Source organism: Rattus norvegicus, chromosome 5, assembly GCF_036323735.1.
Source record: "Rattus norvegicus strain BN/NHsdMcwi chromosome 5, GRCr8, whole genome shotgun sequence".
NCBI lineage: Eukaryota > Metazoa > Chordata > Mammalia > Rodentia > Muridae > Rattus > Rattus norvegicus.
Genome location: NC_086023.1, coordinates 34,381,058 through 34,402,488, shown reverse-complemented (window position 1 = coordinate 34,402,488; position 21,431 = coordinate 34,381,058). Strand labels below are relative to the sequence as shown.

Below are 21,431 nucleotides of genomic sequence, written 5' to 3'. Positions count from 1 at the left end.
AAACACAAAAGAGTATACTTCTCTGGACATGTGGAACTGTCTCCAAAACTGACCACAAGAGCAACTGCTAGCGTTACATCTCTGAGGAGAAAGACTTCCTCTATGGAAGTGTTGCAGCTCTGACGAGAAAGGTCTCACCAGAGGATGTGTTGTAGCTCTGAGAGGAGAGGTATCCTGGCAGCCAGAAGCCAAGAAATACCACAAAGTCACACTGCACAAACAAACTGCACACTAGAGGTTAATTGGAAGGGAGACAAGAGGGTGGCTGTTTCTGCTCAGGCAAGCAGCAACAGGGAAGTGAACAGGAGACAGGCGTTATATAGGGTTTCTTTTTGGCTGAGTTTTCCAGGTAGAGATTTCCAGGGTAGACACTGGTAGGATTTTTGAGCTCAGGGACTGGTGATGTTTTGGCACCAGGGACTGGTGGGGATTGGTGAGTTTTCAAACCCAGAAATGGGCTTGGACCTTTTACAGTACAGCAATACAACAACTGAAAAGAGATCAAGGAAATATGAATTAGAAAGTAAGAAGTCAAAGTATCTTTATTTGCTGATGATATGGTAGTATACATAAGTGACTCTAAAAATTCCACTGGGAACTCTTGCAGGTGATAAATTCCTTCAGCAAAGTAGCTGGAAACAGAATCAATTCACAAGAATCAGTAGGAATCTGGAAACAGGAACTAAAGCAGAGACTACAGGGGAACACTGCCTTGGAGCTCCCATCCAGGAGGATGCTCTTTCTTATATAACCCAGGACCACTTGCCTAACAGTGGCACCACCCACAGTGGGCTAGGCCCCCACGCATCAATTAACAGTCAAGAAGATTCTCCACAGTCAGGCTTACTCACCAGTGTGAGGGAGGCGATTCCTCAATTGAGGTTTCCTCTTCCAAGGTACTTGATGTAGACCACCACAATTTGCCACCACATACATAATGTCCTAAATCTAGGAGCGATTGCACTCCTGTTTCTCTTATAAATGTTTACTTCTACAGTTGGAAACATTTCGGATTGGATATCCCTAGATTTGATCCCTAAGTTCCTAGTTTTATAATAAAGTATTATAAATAAATTCTAGGGCTGCTGAAGTGTCTCAGTGGGTAAGATTGTGATGGTTAACTGTCAACTTGTCAGCAACTAGAATCATGTGAGTCTCAACGAGGGACTTCACTCTATTGGCATGACCTGTGGGCATGTCTGCGGGAGATTGTATTAATTATATTGTTTTTTGTAATGTGGGCAATATCATTCCCTGATTTGGGGCCTTGGACTGTATGAGAAAGAAACTCTGATTTATCTCTGATTCCTGAGCCTGTGTACACTCATTTCTCTCTACTGTCGACTGAAGGTATAATATGACCAGCTACTTGAAGTTCCTGTCTTAACTTCCTTACAATGATGGCGTGTCATCTGGAACTGTAGGCTAAAATAAATTTGTTTCTTGCTTTTGTCATGGTGTTTTATCAACACAATAGGAATGAAATTAGAGCATTGTACCAACCTGGTGGCCTGAGTTTTATTTATAGATCCCACCAAGGAAGAAAAGAGCCACCTTGTCCTCTGACCTCCACATTTTCCCACCCACGTACCATAAAAACACCGTCGTCATCATCATCATCATCATCATCCTCCTCCTCATCCTCCTCCTCCTCCTCCTCCTCCTCACCATGGAAAGTTTAGCCTTTAAAATAAGTAAATTCTAACTCTCAGTAAAATGAAGGAAGAAAAAAGGAAGAAACATTTTTGAGGTCCAACATGTCAACACATTGTGGTTTGATGTTCCTTTATGAATGTAGCGTGTGGTATTTAAGAGAAAGTCAATCTAGCTAAATATTTGCAACATATATGGTATTGTGGTGTAATACACTTATGTTTGTTGTCATTCAATACCTTGGAATTCACTGATACTTTTCTACATCAATATTATCATCATGGGCCGAGGGTTGCCATTGTCTGTATAATTTATCAGTGTCTTAAACAGCCTTGGGTCCACTTCATTTCACTTTAGATAGTGCTAAAGTAAACCGTAGGTTCTCAATAACTTTGGTTTGGTTTTTTGTTTGTTTGTTTGTTTTGGTTTTTTGTTTTTTTGGGTTTTTTGTTTTGTTTTTGTTTTTTTGTTTTTCAAGACATGGCTTCTTATGTTGCCCTGGCTGTCCTGGAACTCCCTGGATAGCTTAGAACTCTGAGATTTGCCTGCCTCTGCCATCAAGAGTACTGGAATTCAAGGCTTGCCCCACCATTCTCAATTCTCCCGAAAACTTTCCGATTTGTTTGTTTGTTTTGTTTCCTATTTATCCCCCCCTCAGAAACTTAGCAGTAAGATACTAAACTATGTTCAATGTCCACATCCTATTACACTGGCCACATTTTGTATTAGTAAATTGAACTTATCAATTATATATGCGACGGGAGGAGGGGACTAGACGTCATCAAAGCTACACAAGAAGAAAACAGTAGCTTCTGACTTCCGTGTTTATTCATAACTAACAGCCACACACCTTGATGACTTCTTGTTCTTGTTTTTCATGAAGAAGGCATTTCAGGGATTTCAAATGGTTAAATGGGGACTTTTTTATTCTACCACTTTTATCTTTGACTAGCTCTGCCTGAACACAAGCCACACTGAGAGGCTCAGCCTTCTCTGGGATGTGAGAAACCAAGCAACGGCTCCATCAGGTCACGTGCCTCACAAGGCTGTCAGTCAGGATAATCACATAACCACATATTAACGTGCGGAAGTGCTGACAGGACCAACACAACGGGCACGGAGCCAAACAATGAGCACCAAGAAGCTGGCTGTGCACACCTGCCTCGCTAACACTATGTTTGCAGACCTCACTTTCTCAGTCTGCCCACGGCCAGTTCCCTGACCGAGCACGACAGTGCTTCTGCAATTTGCTAGAATAACAGTGAGCAGGTAGAAAGCTTGCAGAGACAAAAGACGGTATGAGGAGATGGGCTGCTTGCAGGGTGATTTTAAGCTGCCGTTTCTACTTCAGAATCACGAAGAGCAGTGAAGAACAATTCTCAAAATCATTTGAGGCCACTCTACCTTTATTGAAGAAAAAAAAAAAACCAACTAGCCTTACTCAGGCTGTTTAACTTACTGTAACATACTCTGTGAAGACTGGTTGCTGTTCAGGGACTTTCATGGGGATTTATCCAAGACCACATGCCTACCCGTGACTGTGCTCACATCTACTCATATGTCCTCTGATTCCAGCTTCTGCGAACTCTCTGCTAAACTCCCCTTTTTTTCCAATTCCTTTTGGTTCTTCTCCTTTTTTTGGTTCCATTACATCTTCTGTTGTAGCATGCTATTCTGTCTGCCCTTACCACACCTTTGCCCTTACTCCTAGTAAGTGACCAAAGGAAGTGGCAAACAGAAGAAAATATCGGTCCTACTTTAAGGAGAAAAGTACAGCCACAACATTTACAGAATATCTGGCTAGTATCTGTAGAACATGGTCTTCATATGCATTTGCCAGGCTCAAGAGAAGGGCACATCTTCTACAATTAGAGCATTGGCCACGTGGGACAATTCCCACCAAGCTCTGTTCTTCTGTTCAATGCAAGTAAATCTGATGTGTGTCTTATGAAACTATTATTGACTTAGAATTATCCTGTTCTGACCTATTCGTGCTGTGTATTCATGTACCTGGAAACGTTTTGGTTTTATGTGTAATTTTAAAATAAAAGAGATGTAACTTGTATGTGTGTTTTCCTTAACTACACTGTATTCAGTGAGAGCTCATACTCTCAAGCATGTGCGTGTGTGTGTATGCGTGTGCCATCTCACAGAGGTGAAAACAACTTTCAGAAGTCAGTTCTCTCCTTCCACCCTGTAGGTTCCAGGACCAAACTCAGACTGCGAGACTCAGCAGCCAGCACCCTCACTAGTGAAATAGCTCATTAGCCCAAAAGGAGTGCATCTTTAAACTTTGGAAGTCTGTGCAAGACCCAACAGTCTGGATCCGAAGTCGTTAGAAATGAGCAAGATATGGAGTCCAAACCAACACCGAAGCTCAGATTCTCTACAGTCTTCCCTTTTTGATGGGCAAGTAGGAAGCAAGGCCAGTTCTGCTCTTCTGAGTTGCTATTAGATGCAGAGGAATTTTAATTCACACATAGGGCTGCTCTGGCAAGAGGTCACATGCAAAGAACTAGGTCTGTGCGATTTAGGTGGAATGCAGACAGGCCACACATCTTTAATCCCTCTGGCTGGAATACAGACATGTGCTCAGCCTTTAAGGTAAAACTAGTTTGTGGAAAGAGGCAAACATGTTTGAAAATGACATCTAATTGAGGGGCAGCAGACAAAGTGACAAATTAGAGGAAGATTTGACAAAGTGAGTCAGAGATAGGAAACACCCAACTCTCATGAGAACAGCACAGGAAAGGGAAGCTATTTAAGAACAGTACAGAGAGAGCATCAGTCAATTGAGTTGAGTGGATTGATTGATCATAATGCAGTGGAGTTGAGTTCGTTAGTGAATTCATGCATAAGCATTTGAAGCCAGAGAATAAAAAGCCAGAAGATTAGAGAAAATTGCCAGAGTTAGTTTAAGACCAAACAGAGCAATTCAGTGAGAGGCTGAGAGAAGCCAGATTGAATCAGTCAGCTTGCAGAGGAGTTTGAGCCAGAACTGAGTGAAACCAGCCAGCCATGGTGCAGAAAGAACTAGAAAGGGTGAGTTTGCTTAGCAGTAAGCCACCAGGATGACAACTACATTAAGTGAGTAAAAGATGCTTTTATAATTAGGGTTGCAAGAGCCTTAGGTTTGTAACCTTAATTACAGTTTGGCCATATTAATAATCACTTTCTTCAGTGAGTATGCTTGAATTTTTTTTTTCTCCTGCCTTCATACTTGGTCTCACAGCATTACACTTTCTGATTCTTTTTTTTTTTTTTTTTTGCTCTTAAGAATTTGAGTGTATGGAAACTGAAGTGGGTACAGAAAAGTTCATTTTTATCTTCAGGCATTTAGTTTACTCCTTTTAACCACAAAATAGTACACACGTGCATTTAATTAAATCATATTTTAGATGCCCACATATTTAAAAATAAGAATAAAGGGGGGGAAAGTATGACAATTCTTATTTCAATAAGTTTGGGCGCTTTTTGTGATTCCAAGTCTGAATGATGAAAATTTATTTTTATTTATTTATATTTATGTTTTAATATCATTATCAAATAAATGAAACATAAAGTGCTATTAGCAATTATTTGAAAGATTTGGTTTTGTGATAACTAGCTTTTCACATATTAAGATTAATTTCTATAAATCTTTAAAATTGAATTTTATTGAAAAACACTTATTTCCGCAAATATTATCAGTGGAAGAAATTCATATTTTTCTTCTGGTGCTCTAGCTTGTCTTTGTTTTAAATATCAGTGGATTTTGGTTTTTGGATTCTCAGACACAATAATTTATCATCTTGTGAGATCTGGGGTTTTTGGAGGGAGTTGTTTTTGTTTTGTGAGATGAGGTTTCACTACATAGCCCTGACTACCCCTAAAACTTGATATGTAGACTAAGCTGGACTTGAACTCAGAGAGAGTTCTGCCTACCTCTGTGGGAATCAGGTTCAAAGTTGTATGAAAGTTAGGGTATACGCTGACAGCAGGGTGTGGGTGAGGACAGACGTGTATAACCATCTAACATACTCACTGACGATTAAGTAAGAGCAGGACAGAATTGTGTTAAATGGAGAGTGTGATGCTGGCTTTGGTTATCAACTCGTCTAGAATAAGAGATACCTAGGACTGGTGAGATGAACCTCTAGGGTGAGTTGGGGGAAGTTCCCAGAGAGTATTAACATGTGAGACAACGGAAGCAAGCAACTGCCTTGAATGTGAGTGGCGCCATCCAATGAGCTCACAGCTCAAACACAAAACATTGGACCGTGAGTAGTATGAGGAAGTCAGCACAGGCACGCAAGCTTCCTTCCTCCTGAGCAAGTGGGCCTGCCCCTGCTCCCACCAGCCATGAGTGTATAAGCTACCCCTCCTTCAGCCAGTCAACATTCATTCAACACCAACTACTCTCTTAGAAACTGAGGCCTCCAACAGAGACTGATTGCTGGGGCTCCCAGTTGCCTAGACTGAGCGGCAGCTGAGTTCTCTGTTTCCGGGCTGCATACTAACAGTTTTTGGAATAGTCAAGCTTCTAAACTTATGTCATCTATGCCATTCCAATAAATCCCCTTCATAATTCATACACTCATGCACACATACACACATTCGGGTGTATATACAAACGTGTACAGTTATATATTTTTCTTTTGCTTCTGGCGTTCTAGAAAACTTCTCTACAAAGAGAGAACCTAACCACAGTTACAATCCAGAGTACACGGAGGGGAGCATTCAGCACTGAGGATCAGAAGACCTTCCAGAACGACGATGGATGGGTTCACTGAGTTTTAGTGAATAGAAGTTGTTGCTACGGTCAGGGAAAGAGAGCAAAAGGATAGCTAATGAGACACCTCGTAGGAAACGGTATTAGAAATGGAATGGATAGCTTAAACTTAGCTGTTAGGCAGTGAGGTGGAGGTTAATTTTGGATAACATACACAGCACTTGGTCTTTTAAAAAGTGAGCCAGGCCCTGTGCAGCGAAGCGCTCTGTGTGTGGTGGGGTGTGTCAGCCCTGCGGGCTCCGAGGTGCCTCGGTCCGGCACCTCCTCCTGCTGCTCCCCTGCTGCCACTCCTGGAAGCTTTTCCAGATGTCCCTGGTAGACTTGGGAAGAAGCTTTCGGAAGCGGCATACGCAGGCCAAGATGACGAAGTCCATATTTTGGTGGCAAATGGAGCTCCTTTTACCACAGTCTGGCTGGGAACTTCTCCCCTTCATCTGCCTGCACAGTATGGGCATTACTCTACCACAGAGGTGCTTCTCCAAGCCTGTGTAAGTACAGATGCCAGGACCAAAGCGGACCGGACACACCACTGCACATGGCAGCTTCCGAGGGCCATGCCAGTATAGTAGAGGTTGTGCTTAAGCATGGTGCTGACGCCAGTGCAAAGGATACGTTGAAGATGACAGCTGTGCATTGGGCGACAGAACAGAATCATCAAGAAGTGGTGGAGCTTTTAATCAAATATGGTGCCGATGAACATACGCAGAGTAAATTTTGTAAAACTGCATTTGATATTTCAATAGACAACGGAAATGAAGATTTAGCAGAGGTATTACAGATTGCTATGCAGAACCAGATCAACACCTGACACTGTGACAATACATGCTGCCTCGCCACAGTTCATCACTGGACCCGGAGGGGTGGTGAACCTTACAGATGAAACAGGAGGATCTGCTGTTCAATTTGGAAACTCCTCTACGTCAGTACTAGCTACATTAGCTGCCTTAACTGAAGCATCCGTCCCATTGTCCAATTCTTCAGAATCTCCAGTAGTGGCCACAGAGGAAGTGGTTGCGCCAGAATCTGTGGATGGTGCAATTCAGCAAGAAGTTAGCTCAGGGAGTCAGCAAGTCATCACGATAGTCACAGATGGAATCCAGCTGGGAAACCTGCACTCCATTCTTACCAGTAGGATGGGTCATCGCATCATGGTGACCATGTCTGATGGACAGCGAGTATTGACAGTGCCAGCCGCAGACATTGCTAAAGAAACTGTCATCACTGAAGAGCCACTGGCTAAGTGTATGGAAATAACTGAGAACCGGGTGGAGTCTGCAGAAATTGAAGAGAGAGAGAGTCGCTTCAGAAACAGCTAGATGAAGCCAACCGAGAGGCCCAGAAGTACGGACAGCAGCTGCTTAAGAAGGAAGGGGAGGCAGAGGCCTACAGGCAGAAACTAGAGCCCATAACAACCCCAGACCGTCAAAGAAGCCGTTAAGTCGCCATGAACACCAGTTTGCTTTTACCTTTTTTTTTTTTTTTTTTAATTTCTTTTTTTCGGAGCTGGGGACCGAACCCAGGGCCTTGCGCTTCCTAGGCAAGCGCTCTACTACTGAGCCAAATCCCCAACCCCTGCTTTTACCTTTTGTCCAGAAAGAATGCAGTCTTCTGCGGGAATACAGAATAATGGAAAGCACTACAGGTTGATAATGGGACTTAAGCCGTGAGCTCTCAATTCTTATAATATAAAACTTCAGAACTTGTGAAATGTATTTAAAACTGGATTCTGTAAATAGTGGTTTTTTTGTTTTTTTTTTTTTTGGTTGCTTCTTTACAGCTATAAATGAGTTGATAAAGAGATCCAAAAGCCACATATGCCACTGTTATGTGGAATTCTTTTTGATTTGGGTACAGACTCAATTTCTCAGAAACAGAAGTTTTAAGCGTGATCGTTGTAGATTGGACCAAATGTGTGACAATTATGGTGGACTAATGCTGGGAAAACTCTGCAAAGAGATTTCTCCCAGGAACTTTTGTACAGCTTTTAAGTTGTTTCAGGTTCTCTGAGAACATTTTTTAAGGAGTAGAAATGTTATATTTGTTCAATTTCAGCTACACTCAAGCAGATTTACATGTATAAGAAGCCAATATTATTAAAATTTTGTTTGTACATATTCTGCATGTTTTATGATATTAAAACGCACCACTTGCTTAGGTATGTTTCTCACAAAGATGATGAACGTTACCAAGAAAAAACAAAGGCACTGCTGTCATTTTGTCGGTCATTGAAAGTGAGTAAGCTCGAGACTGGTTTTACTGGCAACCATGACGATGTTCTTGGAGCAACTTGCAAGAGAACTCAATCTGCACTTGTGTTGCTTTTCTGGCAATTGCAGTGTGAGGATGTGAGACTGCTCTGTGCCTTCCTTCCATCATGACTTCCACACAAGCACTTTGAGGCGCTGGATTTTAAGATAATGTTTTTGGCAAAATCAGTGCATTTAGGTTTCTGAAATATTTAGTGGACTTACTCCCCTCCCCCTAAGAAATTATTCTTATGGAAAATTGCTTTTGTATGTAGAGCAGGGCCTTTTGTACTCGGTGATGCTATAGGTATGCTAACATAACTTTTGCTATTCCCTGTGAGCACTCCAGGCTTGTGCTGCGACTCTCACAGTATTGTCAATTCCGAAATGTATGAACATTTATTTGACAGACTATTCCACTCTCTTTTGTAAAATGTAACTTCGAGCTCTTATTATTTTTGTTTTGTTTCATTGCTTTATGAAAATGTTTGCCCCCACCCAACCCCCAGGCTCCTCTAGCTTATCTGTATAAAGAACCAGTTACCCTCCAGACTGTACTCTGGCCTCATTTTCTATTTTACAATTAAATAACTTTCCACATTAAAAAAAAAAGTGAATCGCATCATTTCATCCTCTAACGACCTACAAATATGATCTCCTTTTTCAAAAATAGTAATTGTCGTGGGCTCTTAGCATCATTCATAATGCTCGTTATGTCTAAGCAATTGCTTCTGGCAATTTTTCCAAGTTCATGGCCTTTACAATTTAAGGAGGAAGGAAAACAAACAAACAAACAAACAAACAACCCTTGTGTGTCAGCCTGGACATTTTGAAGGAGTGTTCAGCATTTAGGCCTTAGTCCAATGCTCTGAGAAACCCTTCCTTATAACCTTATTATGAAAGCAGCCCTACGCCCCACTACCCAAAGCTAAGCTAAGTGCATCCTATCTTCCTGTTCTACTTTCTCCTAGTATGTTTGACCAACATTAAAATGTCTACTTACTTGTTTTGAGTGATCTGCTACTCAATGAAACGCAGTGAAAACAAATTAGACACGACTGTGTCTCAGCGCGTAAATGGTTTGCCAGTATTGATTGGATACATGGATAAATGACAGTAAGCAAGCATGTTGCATGTGATATACAGGAGTAGTCTAAGGGTTTTTCTGGGTCAGAGCAAGGCCAGAGTTCGAATGCAGAAGGCTAAATTGATTAAGATATAAGTAGGAATCCACGAAGAACTATACTGTAACCACTATCTTTTTATAATACAGTAAACATGGCTATGTACCTTATGGTTGTTTATACATAGAAATATATATATATAATTTTCATTTGCATAACTCAAATAACATTTTTGCATGTTTGTTTCAATAGGCCTTGGTATTCATGAGGCACTGTATTGAAGAAAGCATCTTTCAGTTCATAAGCTCTTATATCTTCTGCTCCCTTTCTATATTAAGTTGTCGATTATATGATTAACATATTTATGTTATGATTAACATATTAAGTCTATAAGGCATTTTTGGAGAAAATTGACCAAAGATGAAATGGCTGACCACAAATGTTGATAGTACCTTCTGTAGGCTTGGTACTGGACAGGACCAAAGGAAACAATGGAGAAAACCATTGTTATAGCTATTCTCTCCCTGTGCTCCTTGCTCCCATAGTGGAATCTCAAACACATACCCAGTCATCCTGACTGCGACCTCTGAAAATGAGCAGATATAAACCCTTCTTCCCTTAAGATCATTGATATTTGATGTAACATGTAGTTTTTACTACCCTGCTTTAAATAGAGCCACAGGTAAAACACACACACACACACACACACACACACACACACACACACACACACACATTAGCTTATTTTCAATATGCTTATCTCCATGGCCGGGCTGTCCTAAGCCTATCTCAGCTATCACACCCTTCTTTTCACTCCCAGCTCAACGTCCTCAATCTGCCCTCAACTATAGTTGCTCAGTTACCTTTAATCCTAGTTCAGCCTCCTAAATCTGCCCTCAGCTCAGTTGGTCTCTAATCTCCTGCCTGCTACCCCAGGCCCAGTTGGAGAAGCGGCCCAGTCACTTGCCCGAGATCTCACATGGCTAATGGCTCTTTCTCCCTCTGAAGCATGGCACTGAAATCTTTTCTCCACTCCCCCTTCACCTGTTAGCCTGCCTTTGGAAAAACTAGAAGTCCCACCTCTTCTGTTCAGCCATTGGCCACTAGTATATTCATTGATCGATCAAGAACCAGTTGGAGAACAGGATCTTCAGAGCTCACACTCAGGTTCCCAATCAGAGCATCAGAACCACTCCCTACAATTTGGGTCACATCAATTTAAAAATAGTACATTTTTATGTTCTTTAGTATTATAGGCATTACATTTTTGAGGCAACAATTTTTTATTTAAATTAGAAAAAAACAACTTTTTATGGAGTTTGGTCCCAATTAGCGCCCTCTGTGTGCCTCAATATCCCTGTCAGCTCTCCAACCTCACTGCTGACCTCAAGTTGCCCCCACCAACAGCTGTTATATTTTGCTATTTTTAAATAAAAGGAATACCTTTTAATAACTTTTTTAAAAAGTGATTTATCCATATGTTTTATTTACATATATAGGAATGTATAATTAAAAAGTTTTCCAGGCACGGTAGCACATCCCTTCAATCCCAGCATACCAGAATTAGAGCCAAGCAGACGGCTCTAAATCCACAGCCAGCAAGACCCAGGTGAGTCAAGGATTAAAAAGTGAGACCATGTGTCAAAAACAAAACAAAACAAACAAACAAAAACAGAAATGAAATGATGAAGTGCGGGAATGTTTCTATGACTTCATTTGTAACAACAAAAATAGTAGCAAAAATATGTCCAACTTGATGGAAAATCCTGTAGCTTTCAAAAATCATATACCTATAAAACACAATGTTCATTATCTGAAAAAATATAACATAAAATAATGTTTATAGTACAGTAGTCTCCTCTATTTATGATGACTGTGTTCTATGACCTATAGTGGGTGCCTAAAACTGTTAATAGCTCATATCTATCTACTTTTTTCTGTGTATTCATATGTGGAGTAAGATAGAATGTATAAACATGCAAAGTATAAGACGAAGAGCAAAAGCTAACAATAAGTTACAGCAGTGTGGCTTTTTTTTTCTTCATAATCTTAAAAGTGGATCTTTCATCTTCAGCATATAATTTCTTTCTTTGTGAAATTGCAAACTTTCAATTTCACATCTTCATTTAAAAGAAGCACTTTGGGGTTGGAGAGACAGCTCAGCAAGTAAGAGCAGTAGCTGCTCTTCCAGAGGGGCTGACTCATTGGGTGTCTCACGACCTTCTGCAACTCCAGTTCCAGTTGGTCCAACACCCTCTACTGGCTTCTGTGGGCACCCAGCATTCACAAGGTACACAGACATACATACAGAAAAAACACCCAACATATAAAAATAAATAAAACTTTAAAACAAAATACCAAAAGAGAAATCAACCAAAATGAACAAAAAACAAACAAACAAAACCCACACTCTGCCTTCTTTGAGCAATAGCTAGAATGACTAGGATCACTCAACTTATACTTTGGGGCAAGTGTTAAGTAAAAAACAAGGGGTTTTTGAGTGTATGAACTTCAATACCTCAACAGTTAATCTGCTAAGCAACATGGTGATTGAAGAGTGTCAGACTGGATCACAACATGAGAGTGCTGGACAAAAGGAAGAGTTGTGTTTCAGGTAGTACAGAATGGGAAGACTTTGGATTTTATCACTTTCTAAAAAAGAAGAAGAAGAGGAGGGGGAGGAGGAGGAGGAGGAGGAGGGGGAAGAGGAGGGTAGACAATTTAACACTTGAAATTTCTTATCTTTTGAATTTTCTATTTATTATTTTTATTCAACTGTGGCTTGGAACACTAGACCAGCATGTGGAACAGTAGAAAACACAAAAGGGCTATTCGTGATCTTTCCTTTCTTACTTTTTCTTTTCTTTTCTTTTTAAAGACTAAACGTTCCATTAGGAAACTTACCAAAGATCCTGAATTCTTTATAGAGTAGGAGGGCAGAAAAAAAACCAGCATATCATATAAGACAGGAAGGAAGGGAACGAACAAATGACAGCTTGTGAAGAGAACAGATGAGGTAATGGAATGAACTCGAATAATAAATCTGGAATTTCCTCTCGCGCCTGTGCTTTCAGAATCTGTGGACACTCGACAGCTTTGTGTCAACTCATCAACTCTTAGTGCATAAACTTTAGAAGTACTGAGATGGCCTGATGCTCTTGCCTCACACAGAACGGTCACTGAGCCCACTGCCAAGCTTACTGGAAGCTTTTCTACTTGTGTGGTGGGGGTTTGTAGCTCACCTCACTCACCTTGCAAATATGACCTTACTTAGCTCTCCCAGCATCGTGCTTCATTAGGGCAGTCAGTGAATTCCATGAAGACCAGCAAGCCCTCCGGCTGCCTCTTGTTTATCGAGCTATTTGTACTCTATGCTGCTAAACTGGAAAGAAAAATGCTACTACTAATCCCAATCTACTTCTAGGCAGATAACTGAGGATAGAAGGGAATACATTTTAGTTTCACAGTCACTCAGTGCTTTTCAAGGTCAGGTGCAGATCAAGTGAAAGATTTCAGGCCTAGGGGTTACCTGCAGGCATTTGAGTCATGTCTTCCAGCCTGTGTTTAGGGTCCTCTTATATGTCATGATCAGCTCAGACTCACGACAGGAGCAAAATTAAATGTCTAAGTTCATTATTTTGTTTTGTGTTTTTTTAATCACTGACATACAAGGTATGGCTAAGCAGTAATGTGGAACACGCTGGTTATACCTGTAAGTACCTCCCACTGAGTGGGAAAATAAAACTAACCAGGATAAGGAGTAGGACCAAAAGAGCGGGCTCCTGGTGGCTGTAATTTCTCTTTCTGTTCTCTGTTCTTCCTTGAGGCTCACCCTGTATGCCCTCTACTTAATGCTATTCCCACCCCACACTGACATAACCATCTGGTTACTGGGAAGAGGAATGTCTCTGTCCTGTGTATTTCTTGGGAGTCTGTGTGCCCTTTTTTTTTTAAAGAGGCTTTTATATTTATAAAAACTTTCTAATAATAAATCTAAAAGCCGCCTCTTTTCCTATTGCACTATTAGTCAGGGGAGAGCAACCAGTCAAAGAGAGCAAACGCCTAGTTTGTAAAATGAAAGGATTTCCCCTTTCACTTCCCTTCAAAGTCTAGGCACATACATCTCAGTGTGTTTAGCAATGCTTCCAGAACAATTCAGAACTTCCCCCTTTCCCTCGTAGATGAAGATTCATTACCCACCAAATGACTTCATAGTGTTACAGTAGCCTTAGAAGTTGAGGGCTTAAACCCCACCTCAGGTTTCCCAGGTAAAACTAGAAAGGTAAACACCATCTTTGCTATAAATTACCATATGAAAAGGTGAAGGTGTCTGGGCTTTTCTCAGGCCCAGTAAGACAAAGCTAGTTTTTCCTGTTCAAAAAGAACAGAATCAAGGTTCTAACTCATATCCTGGGTGGAGAACAAAATCTTAGTTAATCCAGACGAACCTATCAATCACCTGGTTGAATATCTACCACCATGACTAGTCTGAGTTCTAAAGTCATTGGGAAGAGAGATTTGAGAGGCTAGGAAATTAGTGAAAATACAAAGGAGCCGTACTTTACTCACTTCAGATCCTGACCCTCATCCCTGCTCTCAAGAACATATTTATATATACAGGGTCATATAAAAATGGCATTTTATCTGAAATGGTTCTATTATAAGTTATATCATAGTCATGTTTACTGCTGACTCACAGTTCCCTGAACATCTGGTTCCTACCATCTTAGTTGACTTATTCCAGATACCAATACCAGGGCAGTGCTGTCTAAAACTTAATGGACTGTTAAAGCCTTTGATTTCCTTCATCCTCCTCTCAGGAAACCTTCCTTTCCTTGAGCCATGCTAAGACAATGGAAAGAATGAGCATCTCCGTATGAAACAATACACTTTTCCTTATCAGAAGCCCCGCCACTACCACCACCATGCTCTCCAAGTTTCTGGTGAGGCGAAACTGCAAGCCTCCTGCCATGCAGCCTGACCATTCTTCTGAGTCTTTCACAACCTTCATGCCCTTTGTTTTTCCTTTCTTTTTTGGCTATTGGCCAAAGCTTGGGCATGCTTTCTCTGACATTTGGGGACTTCTCACTAGTTCTGCCAGTTCCACTTTTGCTACACCACCCCTTGCCAGCCTCCACTGCAAAGGCATGGCCTTCTCTCTCTCTCTCTCTTTTGTCCAGGCAGCTGCTGAGGTTTCCAGCTTGCCTGCCCTCCTGTGTTCTCTTAATCTCTAATAAATTCTCCTTAGATTTCCTCTGGAATCTGTGTATATATTGTTTTATTAATAAGACTGAAAACACAGAAATGCAACCGCGTGTCCTCACTGATGCTAGAAAATCACAGACATGAAAATTTGCAAAGAAAAGTCAGATGTGTTGGCATGTGCCTTTAATTCCGGTACTCTGGAGGAAGAGGAGCTGAGTCCTGAATTGGAGGCCATAGAGAGTTCTATAGAGAGTTCCAGGACAGCCTGGCTACCTTTCTCTGGGAAAAAAAAGACGAGAAGAAAAGAGAAGAGAAGAGGAGAGGAGAGGAGAGGAGAGGAGAGAAGAGAAGAGAAGAGAAGAGAAGAGAAGAGAAGAGAAGAGAAGAGAAGAGAGAGATAGAGAAGAAAAGAGAGAGACAGAGAGAATGCATATACATATGTGACCAAGTATATACAGGCCAAAAGTCCCCACTGAGTTTGTCAGCAGGCATCAACTTTGTTTCTTGAGTGAGTATCTCTTACTGATAGATGAGAACACAAACACACACACACACACACACACACACACACACACACACAGAGAGATAGAGAGAGAGAGAGAGGGAGGGAGGGAGGGAGGGAGGGAGGGAGGGAGGGAGAGAGAGAGAGAGAGAGAGAGAGAGAGAGAGAGAGAGAGAGAGAGAGAAATAAAAAGATTAGGAGATAAAATAAAAGACTTACAGAAAAAGAGAAATTTCTGTGGAAGTTCCTAACATCTTTCTTTGAAAAAAATCTATAAACAATTATGGTGAATCATCCAACCTTTCAACTGTCATCCAGCAGATCCCTTTAATGAGGAACTTCAACATTTCAGCAGAATAACATGATGCGAGCTTTTGTCGTGCTCCATTACATTTCTAAGTAACCTAAGTGTTTGCCATAAAGGCTGTTCTTGAACCAAGCTCCACATCCATGGCATTATAGCGCACAGAAACAAGCATTAGAATTGGGTCTTCAAAGATCCAGCTGTGTCTAGTGATGTGACCTTTGCCCAGGCCTTCCTTGCTATCTGGATTTTCCTAAAATTTCTATCCTTACAGATTAAAGTGCAGTGGTTTTCAACCTTCCTAGTACTATGACCCTTTAATACAGGTCCTCGTTTTGTGGAACCATAACGTTATTTTTGTTGCATGTCATAACTTAATTTAATAGTTTTATGAATCATAAGCATGTGATTTGCAAGATATTTGATATTGGACCCCTGTGAAAGGGTCATTTGGATCAAAGGGCTTATGAAACACAGGATGAGAACTATTAAAGAGTATTAAATGTAACCATAATTCATAAGTCCAAATACAGCCTTTAGAAGGAAATAAAACAAGCCTGTTCAAGACCTCATATGAAGACATCAACTTGGGTTCTGACTCAGAAAGATATAAAAGGTCCTTTCTGTGATGTGAAATGGAAGAGAGGAGACGACGATGTTGCGGAATATCAGTGATGGAGGAAGTGTGGTAGCTTGACACCACTCTTTTCTCTAAGATCACGTGCACTTAGAGGAAAAGCCTGGGAGTGGACATGGTTTGAGGCTAACTGGTTACTGAAGGAAGAAAACAGAAGAGTTGCCCAAAGCACCATGAGGAACCTAGAAAAAAGCCACCTCATTATGCTGTGGTTTATATGTGAGATGTTCTCCAGAGGTTCATGTATTTGAGCTCTTGATCCATGGGCTATGGTGCTGATTTGAGAGAATAGGTTTCAAGCAAGCCTCAAGCCGTTTACAGGTTATACTCTTCAACAGGGTAGGAGTCTGCTTCAACCGTCTGCTGCCTGTTTCTTGATCTATGCCAGAGAAGGGATTTCCACCGCACTCCCCCCACCCATGATGTGGTTAATGAAAACTCCTGTAAAGAGCTTCTGTGTCTGCAGAGACTGTTGGAGTGACGGGTGCTTGTAAGCCACCCAATATGGGTGCTAAAAGTTAAACTGTGGTTCTCTGTAAGAGACGTGTTTGTAAAAAGATAAAGAGAGGGAGGATGTGCTCTATGGAAGTGTAGTCAGGTATGAGAGAAGGGGTTGCCTCTGTGAGCCCATGCTGAGGCATCCCTTCCCCCTGAGGGACCAGCCACACAATGGTATAGTATAGAATAGCGTTTATTCACAGCATGGAGAGGGGAGTCAGGAGGGTAGTAGAGACAGAGAAAGGGGGAGAGAGAGGGAGAGGGAGAGGGAGAGGGAGAGAGAGAGAGAGAAAGAGAGAGAGGAGAGACGAGAGACGAGAGAAGAGAGAAGTAGAGACCAGCCATGAGTATGTGGAGAAAGGGGGGAGGAAATGGGGAGAGAGGGGGAAAGGAATTGGGGAGAGAGTGGGAGCAAGAAGGCAAAAGCAAAAGAGAGAGGAGGGGGCAAGCATCCCCTTTCATAGTGAGTCAGGCATACCTGGCTGTTGCCAGGTAACTGTGGGGCAGAGACACAGTGAGCATTTCAAAGTCAACAATCAAGTCACCATCAGCATAGTCACAGCTCTGCGTAAGAATGAAGTCACTATCGGTGTGTGGACAGTTCTTTGTAACAAGTTGCTATCAGCTTATTCACAATGTTGTGTAACCATCACCTCTAGTTACCATGCAGCCTGAAAGAAGGCTACTAGTCCATTGCCCTCTATTCTTCCCTCACTCTGGTCCCCCCCGACCACCTTTGCACTTTCTGTGAACATGGATTTATCTGTCTTGGACGGTTCACATCAATGTAAAAATAAAAGTGTACTTGCTGCCTGTTCCCACCCAACCGTCACACCAGTTCTCCTCTCCCAGCTCTTTCTTCTGTGCCTAAAAATGGAGTCTCTTCTCCTTCCTTTAAAATAGGTTAATAAGAAGAAAATGGAAGCACAGTAGCTTATCTGAAAGAGCGCTGCAACCAGTGAGCACTGGGTAGGTGATCAATGCAGAAGGAAGTCGCTGGTCTAGACTGGGGTGTGTCTTTTAATTGAGAAGAGTTCCCACATAGCCGCCGGCCGTGACTCCTCAGCAGTGGGAGCTATGATTGATCATGAGTTGCCTCCCCGACACATTCTTTGGAATTTGCTACCAAACTGCACTCACACCGTGACATTTAGTTCCTTGTCTACGTAAACGTGCTTGCGCTATCGGCATTTTTTAGGGAGCAATTTCAAAACCTTTAATGTTTCAAAGCACATTCACAAAAACTTGAAGGAAAGGAGTAAAATCAAGAGTACATTGAGATTCGTGGACAGACCATTGAAAAATACCAACAAGGCCAAGCTGTGAATGACCTTTGACTCGTGAAGAACCCTTCAAGGTTGGAGACAGTAGACAAAGGGAGTTCCCTATTGTTAGTGATGGTAATACAGTATTTAATAGGAGGAAAAATTGAGTTGCAAAATGTTTCTTTTAATTGTCTTTGTTTACTACATCTAAAATGCTTCTTTTCTATTAAGAAAAGATCTCTAGTGGAAAGTTCCAAGACTCAAAAGATAAAATATGTGTTTAGAAGGAATTGAAGTCCTGTTGGTAGCTGAGAAAAGACAAGGCCATTTAGTTGTTTTCATTATTAAAGTAAAGAGCTCTAAAAGGAATTACCCACATCAGCCACAAATGCTCTTGTTAACCTGTTGGGATTCAGACCCAAGACTGACAACTGAGGTGCATATTTTACATACCAAAGCAGACCTGGCCTCTAGGTTCTCCTAGCATCCTCCAGTCTCTACATGTTACAGGGCATACTGTGCCCTCTGCCATGAACATTCAAGCCCATAGCCTGGGCTTCTCCTTCCCCAGAAGCTCTTTCCTATCTATATAATCCAGACATTCTGGTGTCTCCCTCCCTCCCTCTCTCTGTATTTTCTCTCTCCCTCCTGGAGCATGCTCTTTTTCTCTTTCACTTCCCCATTCCCTTGGCCCCCTCTCCATGGCGACTTTCTTGGCCACTTCCCTGTCCTCTGTCCTTAGGAGGGACCAGTAAACCAGCTCGAGAATAGCTGCCTTTATATACCCTAACCTGACTCTAATTGTCTCATTTCACCAGCAGAGAAATAACTTATCACAACCTAAAATAAATAACAAAGAATGGGAGAAGTGCAAAAGAAATGAACACTGGCTGTTCTCATGAAAGAACAGGGAAGGAATCCTCTTCTAGGAACAATTCTCTGAATGAGGCTCCTGAGAGCCACCATAGAGCTCACTGATAATTGCTTCTGTAATTTCCCACTAAAGTTGTCATTATGTACATTCACCCTTCTTCCTAAATCCTACAGATATGGCAGAGGAGGTAAATTGAAGAAAATAAACCTAATACATTTTATAAAATTTAAAGGGGTTTTTGGAAAATCTTGAGAACTTCATGGGCCATCTTGATGCTGGTACATAATGGCTAAATGAACCCCAAGTCTATACCCTAAAAAAGAACTTTGAAAGTAAAATATTTTCCCAACAGAATTTTGTAGTCACCTCACGTCAATATGTAAACTGGGATGTCTGTTGTCTGTGCTGCCTCTGGAGACCATGTGGATGTCTACGGGGCTGGTCCAGGCTGCCACTGGGGACCAACCTGGGGTCCATGACCCATGTTGCCTCAGAGGCTGTGCTGATGTCCTTGTCCTATGTTGCTTCCAATAGCTATTAGTTGGTGGGTCACGCTGCATCAGAGGCCCATGTTAATGCCCATGCTTTAGTGTTCTGTACTGTCACTGAAGAGGGCTGTGGATGTCTGTGATCTGCGCTGCTGCTGCTTGTAAATTGCAAGGAAGGTGTGTTTGTTTTTGTTGTTGTTTGTTTGTTTTTGCAGTGGTATCAATGACTGCAGACTCACAGTTAAGAGAAGGCTTCTGTGACAACCCCTAACCCCACCTCCCCAAAACAGCAACAGCCTTGAAAGGAAGTCATCAAAGAGAACTCTTAAATTTTGTGATAAGTATGTTGAAGTGTAGCTCTCCACAATTTATGGCTCTGGTGGGAGTATGTTGGGGAAGGGCTCAGTTTTCTTTAAGGGACTGGCTACTGGGTGTTTGACCCTGCTTCAGTGAGTACATGGGCAACACAAATTGGACTTTTGTTTTCTTGTTTTTATTTTTCTTCGGGTTTTTTTGTTGTTTTTTTTTGGGGGGGGTGAGGGAAATGAGGGGTGTCACAAGGTTCGGGGAGGTAGACCTGTGAGGACTGAGAAGCAAATGCAATCAGGTGCATTATGTGGAATTCCCAAATAATCAATACAAATATTATGTTGGGGGGGGTGGTGTTTAACAATACTGATTGACTTCTCTACGGCTCTCTGTAACTTGTGTCCTCTACAATCAACCAACCATGAAGGAGAAATGAAAAGCACCAAAAAGGAGAACTGAACACTGCAGAAATACAACACAGATCACCACTTAAAGTGCCAAGATAAGTAGATTTAGTATCTGTAGACTTTCTGAGGAGTTGGACTTTCTGAACCTATAAAAGCAGAATAAAGATGGGTGTTGAACCCCCAGTGAACGTGATTGTTGGGGGGAGGGTGGCAATGGGGGGAGGATAGGGAAGGGAACACCCATAAAGAAGGGGAGGGGAAGGGATTAGGGGGATGTTTGCCCGGAAACCGGGAAAGGGAATAACACTCAAAATGTAAATAAGAAATACTCGCTCTGCTCCCAAACCCCGTGGGAGAGAGACCTCACCGCCTGGTCAGGTGGGCACTCCTGAGGCTGCAGAGCGGAGGAGACCACCAACACTGTCCACCCCTGCCCACATCCCTGGCCCAAGAGGAAACTGTATAAGGCCTCTGGGTTCCCGTAGGGGAGGGCCCAGGAGCGGCAGGACCCCTGCGCCTGAGACACCCCTGGAACCTGAAGGAAACAGACCGGATAAACAGTTCTCTGCACCCAAATCCCGTGGGAGGGAGAGCTAAACCTACAGAGAGGCAGACACGCCTGGGAAACCAGAAGAGACTGCACTCTGCGCACATCCAGACGCCAGAGGAAAACACCAAACGCCATCTGGAACCCTGGTGCACGGAGGCTCCCGGAAAGAGCGGCGCAGATCTCCTCAGTTGCTGCCGCCGCGGAGAGGTCTTAGGCAGTACCCCACGAGCACACTTGAGCCTCAGAACCTCAGGTAGGACCAACTTTTCCCCTGCAAGTGACCTGCCTGGTGAACTCAAGACACAGGCCCACAGGAACAGCTAAAGACCTGTAGAGAGGAAAAACTACAAGCCCGAAAGCAGAACACTCTGTCCCCATAACTGGCTGAAAGAAAACAGGAAAACAGGTCTACAGCACTCCTGACACACAGGCTTATAGGACAGTCTAGCTACTGTCAGAAATAGCAGAACAAAGTAACACTAGAGATAATCTGATGGCAGGAGGCAAGCGCAGGAACCCAAGCAACAGAAACCAAGACTACATGGCATCATCGGAGCCCAATTCTCCCACCAAAATAAACATGGAATATCCAAACACA

At 42.2% G+C, this 21,431-nt stretch overlaps 1 pseudogene; it reads left to right on the top strand.

Moving 5' to 3' along the window:
- The first annotated feature begins 453 nt into the window (after nt 1–453).
- On the top strand, nt 454–9,449 carry Gabpb2-ps1 (GA binding protein transcription factor subunit beta 2, pseudogene 1; annotated as a pseudogene).
- The last annotated feature ends 11,982 nt before the right edge of the window (nt 9,450–21,431 follow it).